The sequence below is a fragment of the Tympanuchus pallidicinctus genome, unplaced genomic scaffold, assembly GCF_026119805.1.
Source record: "Tympanuchus pallidicinctus isolate F22 unplaced genomic scaffold, pur_lepc_1.0 scaffold15, whole genome shotgun sequence".
Lineage (NCBI taxonomy): Eukaryota > Metazoa > Chordata > Aves > Galliformes > Phasianidae > Tympanuchus > Tympanuchus pallidicinctus.
In genome coordinates this window covers 28,918,031-28,924,030 of record NW_026294669.1, presented here as the reverse complement: position 1 = coordinate 28,924,030, position 6,000 = coordinate 28,918,031, and positions in this window count along the sequence as shown.

The following is a 6,000-nucleotide window of genomic DNA, read 5'->3' as shown; positions in this document are numbered from 1 at the left end:
GGGAGAAGTGGGGATTTTGGAACACTGCCTGAGGAACGGTTTGGCACTCAGCAGTGATGGATGTTGAGAAGAGAGGGCTGATGTCCCTTGACACCACTGTTCTGCTTAGGGGTGAATAATGCCCACCTAGGATGGCTTCTCAGAGGCAAGCTTTTAGTAAGTGAATTGTGTTAGCTTTTAAAGAGTTAATGGAAACTCCTTTCAAAAAATATTTTCTTATGTCTGGTTTTGTTTTCTCGTCACAAGTATGAACCAAGCTCAGCGTGACTTGGCCAGCCGGCCTGGTCAGGTGAGACTGGGTCCTCTTCCCCCCAGGGACCACCAGCAGACCTATCTCCCTTGCAGGCGTGATGCCCAAGCAGCACATCCTGCATGTCCTTCAGCCTCCAGATGAAGGACCTGCTTTCAGCTCCCACCCCTGCACGACGATCCTCTGCAGTCACCCCTCATGTCTTGCAGGGCCCCACGGCACCCGTGGAAGAGAGCAGCCCGTGGCCCTGCTCCTCACCCAGGCGGGTCTGTCACCTTGGCCAGGCCAATCCCCATCGGCACATCAGGGCTGTGGCAGGGCTCCAAGCAGTGGATGCAGCCATCGCTGCCGCTAATGAGTTTGTTGCTGTGTCTCTAATGAGTGAGTGCTGTGGGTACATTTTCTCCCGTGCTGGTTTCCCAGGGCCCTTCTTGAGAAAGCAAACCCGATGCAGATGAAAGTAATATTGCAGTACGCTAGATAAAATTGCTTCCTTTGTTAATTTTTCTTTTCCTTTTAATTTCCTTTTAATCAGCACAGAGTCTCTGGAGGCATCAAAATCAATACTTTTTGCATACACTCTGCTGCTGCTTTTGAAACTATTTGCCCTTATTAAGTAATGTTTCCCTACCAGACATGGCTGTTCCTGGCTGACCAGCATCCCTACTGCCAGGAAGATCTCTAGGAGGAGAGAGTCTAATGCAGCCACATACTGGCTGACTCACACAAACCGAAGACACCACTGACTGTGCTTCTCTCAACACATTTTCCATAGACTTCTGAAAGGCTCTTTGTGGAAAGAGCAGCAGCCTGCTTGGCACGCATTCTCTGGCACCTTTAAGCAGAGGGAGGAGGTGCATGCATGCCACTCTGTGCCATCCACCATGCCAGCCTGCCCTGCTTGCTGCACCTTGCTGGGATCCTGGCTGTGGTCGGTGATAGCTTGGAAGCTCAGATTTATAGTCCGCATGAAAGCCACAGAGGAAGGAGGAAAACCATTTAAAACATCCCATTAGAATGTCACTCCACAACTGAAAGAACCCATTACAACTTTTATGGAGCTCTGTACATTTGTTTTCCTGTTGGCTCAGATGCGCTACCTCCCCACTTGTAACCAACCTTGGCAGCCTGGCAGGATCCCCTCTGCACCCGCCCCAGGGCTCTGAGCACCTTTTCCTCGCACTTCTGCTCGTGCTGGAGGATACCTGCTCCAAGGTGCAGCCCCGTGCCTGCTGTTGCAGTTTGTCTCTGTGCTGTGGAGCTTGCCAAATCTGCTGGCCTTGCCAGAGTCGAGCCCAGGCTGTTGGCAGCACCTCCTGCCTCACGTGCTTGCCCTCACTGCTAATCTGTCCTTGATTGCAGACCCGGCATTCATTGTTGTCAATTAGCTGTGCCTACAGAGATGCCGTGTAATGGCCTTAATGCTCAGGATCTGGCCCATGGTCCCCTCTCTGCGGGCTGCCTCAGTATGCCTTTGGCTGTGTGCCTGGCAACTGGCATGGAGCAGCAGTACATGGCTGCTCACTGCAGGGCAGGGCGGAGGTGAGGACAGCAAGGGGAGCGGCAGCCTGAGGCTGGGATGGTTCTTCCCATGGCTTCAGGAGTTGTGGAGCAGACTGGGACACCCTCGGGACAGCCTTACTGTCATCATCTCCTCCCCCCCTAGCCTTGGGTGTAGTGCAAAAGACTTAAGTGTAAATTTTTCAAGAGAGTCAGTGCAAAATGCTGAGGCAGCAGCAGTACACTGGGGCCACCCTCATGGTCACAGCACGCAGCAGTTCCCATTGCCTTTACATCAACAGCTCAGAGTTATCACTGCACTTTAAAGATCCCTAAAACTGGGCACTCCTTTAAAAAAAAATTTTAAAAATTCTTTTAAGAAAGAGAGAATTAACCAAATCTCAATCTCTGAAACAAGGACCAGCAGTACCTGCAGGACTGCAGGACCTGGAGTACAGGACACCCTGAGCTCTGCATCTCTACTCAGCAATGCCGTGACTGTTGCTAAGCGACAGGTGATGCTTGCTCTAGCCAAAATTTGGCTCTTAAATGTACGTTTGCAAAAAGCAATCTTTTGTGTGCATGAAATTAATTTGCAGTTATGTGCTGTTATATTAGGTAAAAGTAATAGAGTTTTGAAGTGCTTCGGTGTGGCATTAAACTGGGACACAGCACGTCATGAAGACATTGTGCAGCCAAAACTTGAAGTCCTCCCCTTTAATTGATTGGAATTTAAAGCCAGGATACCTTCCTCACCAAAATAAATTAACAGTAAATCAGGCCGCAGAATAAATGAGTGAATTAAGTCGGTCTGGTTGAAAAGTTCAAAGAGAATCAAGTCCCTGGGCTGATGAGTTGTGGTTCCATGCAGCTCCCAGGGGTTGCTCGGGGAGCTGTGGGGTAGGGGAAGGTGCTCCGCTGTGCTGCTGTCAGGTGGTTGCCACATCTTTTCTAATTAAAATAAAATCATGTTAGGATTCCTGAAATGAATACTTGGTATAATAGATTCTGAAAGTGATGAAAATGTTTTCATTAAATAGTGAGAGAGGGAGAGAGACCCTGTGAGGCACAGCGTTTTATCTCAAGTCTCTAATAACATTAATAAACTCTTTAATCTTTGTCACGTTTATGACTTAATGGCAACCCTTGCAGACGTGACAGACAAGTGAGCGCTGCCAGGCTCCTCTAACCTCCACGTAGCCATATTCTTTGCTGCAATGTGTGATGGAGGACCAGGAGGTGTCATCCCCATCTTACCTCCACCTCAGCTCCCTGTACCCCAGCACTGACCGTGGTCTGTGCTCTGCTGGCTGTTGTTCAGCTGGACACTGATGGCAAAACGAACCATCACCATTAATCCCTCCTTTATTTGCATGGTTTTGATGCCATCAAAACAGATGACACTGATGTAGCATAAGGAGAATTTTTAAACGGGAGCATTATGTTTTAAAACCCTAATGAAAGCAAAATAAATGCTGGAGTTTGAATTCAGAGAATGGGAGGAAAAAAAGGCTATTCTGTGCTGGTGAAGTAATGAAGGTACCGGCTGGTAACAATGTTTAATAGCACATTAAAGCTGAATTACTTTGGAATTTCTGCAGAAGTTGAGATGACATCCACATAAACACCAAATGAATTCCAAATGATCGGTATTATCATAAAAAGCACCAAATGAATTAATAATGATGGAACACTTAAACTAAAATGTTCTCTTTCCTCATCTCCTGTCTCTTTTATGCGCTGCTCTAGTCGCTTTTGTCCAACCACATGACCCTTCCTTTCCTTTGTCTTTTGATTGTTAAAGAATGTACTTTTGCATGACTGTGTCATTCCATGCAGGGAGCAAGGCATGGACTGTTCCTCGTGACAGTGCTGCACTGGCACTGCAATGTGAAGGGCTGGTGGGAAGACATCTGGACTTATTGCTGGGAGAATGATGGCAGCTGATCATGACCGTGACAATAACGATTGCTGCTGGATGGCCCCACGTGTGCACAGGCCTTGGGGCACTTTGGACAGTGCTTAGTTAAGTAAGAGTCTCAGCAAATCCCCTACTGATGCAACTGCTGGATTGCTGAGAACTTCCAGAGCAGGACATTGGGCTGCCAGGAGGATGACAGTGCAGGGCTGTTTGTTGGGAAGTCATGGCTCCAGGCACAGCTCCAGGGAATAGAGCAGCCACTTGAGTATAGAGCAGCACCTACTGCAAGGGAACTCCTGTGCAATATCCACCACTGTGCTGTTGCTGCTGGGCCTTGGCCATCATGTGTGCGTGGCTTCTGTGACAGCAGTAGCATCACGGAATTACATTACCAATTAATTTGCAAATGATGGTGGAGATGTGCTCAACAGTCCAAAAGACACACACACAAAAGAAAAAAAAAAAAAAAAGGAGAGATGGGTTTCATCTTCCCGTGTGCCTTGTAGCTGGTCCTTCTAGCCCATTCTGCATCTGTCAGAATCAGTGCCCTGGGAGCAGTCATCACTTTTATTAACCATTAAACAAGAAGCTCCTTTTTATTTGAAAATGTAAACCATGCAGAGTGCTATCAATGGCCTCTATCCCAGCTCACATTAATCTACACCGCTGGGAGCTCCCCAAAAACTGACCACAAAGCAGGGCTGGATGCGCCCCTAGGACCTACACCTCGCCTTCGGGTGCCTGATGTGAAGTCATCCCTGGGTGCCTAACGGGGCCCTGAGCAAGCCCGAGGGTGGGAGGCTGCTGTGGGGCTGGAACACATAACAGACTATAGGGCAGACTCCCTGTGTGCTATTTTTTAAGATTTATTTTTATTGTGCTGCCTTAGCTGCTTCTGTGTGAGACTGCAGAATATTTTACTGCTTTGTGGCTCTCAAAAAAAAAAACCAAACAAAAAAAAAACCAAAGAAACACAAAGAAAAAAAGGGGAAAAGTTAACAGAAAAAGTGTGTTGTTTTTTTTTTTTTTAATAGAAAAACTCTGCGTCTTTGTTTTCAGCATCCCTGCTGGGATGAAACTATTAATCAAACAGCAACTGAAATAAATTAAGCCCACCTAATACGAACAGCCCTATGTCAGATGGAGAACAGTGCCACGGCACAGGTCTCTGTCTACCTGCAGTGCTGCTCAGCCCTGTCTAACACCGCACCAGTGGCCATCTGCACGCGGGGTGAAGACCAGAGATTTTGGCTTCCATGTCAAACAGAAGGATCTAATGGGCTCAGCCAGCCAAATTTGGGTTCATCCAGACCATATCTCTCAATAAAACATTATCAGTGATAAAATGGCTCTGATGGCCTAGTTGTGATGAGGCAGAGGATTTCCATGTACCACCAAGACCCACTGAAGTTACTGGAGGAAAAGCTCAACCCAACCCAATTCATGGTTAATCTCAGCCCCACCTTGCCTCCACACCGATAGGTAACGATGCCTGCAGATACCTTGCAACCAGCCACAAAGCCATGGGTAAAAGCGAGGTGCGTGGCCTTTATGTGCAGTAACGAGCCTGCCCCTAATTGCGGTGTAACTTCCACTCGCACACGGAGCTCAGAGCATGGCGAGGCGTGCATAATCAGGGTGAGAGCACGGCTGCAGAGAGAGATGCGTCTGATGTCAGATGAGAGGAGCGAGAGCCTTTAATCATTTTGTTTTCAAAGACGCTTGAGAGAACTCTTTGAAGAGGAGGCTTTCTCAAGAGCAACTTCTGCAAAACAGGAGGCAGCATTACGCAGTGCGTACCACTGCCGGCCCCATGCTTCACCTGTGTGGGGCACATAGACACGCACCTGTAGGTATGCATAGATCTGTATGTGGCTCTGGCACGCTGCTGCTGGGCCTGGCACCGGGAAGCTAGTCCAGAGTTCACCCCATCTCGTTCTGCCTAATGTCTGCTGCAGCAAGGAAGTGCGGCCCCAATTATTATCTATTCTGTGTTATCTAATATTCATCATCTCATGTTTAATTTTCATATTAATATTTGAGGCAACCACAGTTCTCCCTGGTACAGAAGGCAAGCTAAAGGGGATGACGGCTACAACAGGATGCCAGCCTCCCTCTATTACTTCAATTATGTTATGCAGTGTTTCACTAGTGTTGGAAGAAGTGTGAACACTCAGAAGTAAAGCATCACGGTGGAGAGGAGGCTGGGGAGGGAGTTGGAGCTGGAACTAGATAAGCTTTAAGGTCCCTTCCTGCCCAAGTCATTCTAAGATTCTGTGATACCTGCAAATGTGGCTGGGGTGTTTACAGGAGAAGGCACAGTGCTTGG